This window comes from Henckelia pumila, chromosome 3 (assembly GCF_033568475.1).
Source record: "Henckelia pumila isolate YLH828 chromosome 3, ASM3356847v2, whole genome shotgun sequence".
NCBI classification, from domain to species: domain Eukaryota; kingdom Viridiplantae; phylum Streptophyta; class Magnoliopsida; order Lamiales; family Gesneriaceae; genus Henckelia; species Henckelia pumila.
Window position 1 is genome coordinate 82,453,240 of NC_133122.1, and position 847 is coordinate 82,454,086.

Below are 847 nucleotides of genomic sequence, written 5' to 3' on the forward strand. Positions count from 1 at the left end.
CTTTATACTCGTTTGATAACTGTTGTTATAAGAAAATTCCAAGAGTGGTATAGAATTTTGCCATGTAACACCAAAATCAAGTACTACAGCTCTAAGCATATCCTCAAGCGTCTGAATTGTTCGTTCAGATTGACCGTCGGTTTGAGGATGGTAAGCAGTACTCAAATGTAAACACGTACCTAGAGCTTCCTGTAGGCTATGCCAAAAGTGTGAAGTAAACCTCGGATCTCGGTCAGATACAATCGACTTTGGTACACCATGAAGTCTTACCACTTCTCGAATATAAAGATCCGCCATTTGATCATGACGATAAGTCATTCGATAAGGAATAAAGCACGCAGATTTCGTCAACCTGTCGATGATCACCCAAACAGCATCGCACCCTCGAGATGATCGCGGTAACTTTGTTACAAAGTCCATGGAAATGTGATCCCATTTCTATTCAGGAATTGATAAACTCTGTAATAAGCCACCCGGTTTCTTTATTTCAGCTTTCACCTGTTGGCAATTCAAACATTTAGATACAAATTCAGTCACATCAGACTTCATTTGCTTCCACCAGTACTGACTCTTCAAGTCGTTGTACATCTTTCGGCCTCCAGGGTGAACACTAAAGCGACTACAATGTGCTTCTTTCAGAATATTCTGTCTCAAATCTGTAATATTAGGAACAACTATTCGGTTATTCACATACAAGATATCGTCATCACTAACCTTGTACTCAGACTGATGTCCTGATTTGATCATTTCAATCGATTTATATACACTCTGATCAGCTTTCTATGCTTCTTTGATACGAATCAATAAATATGGCTCAGCACTGATTGCATACATTCTCATCGGCCTT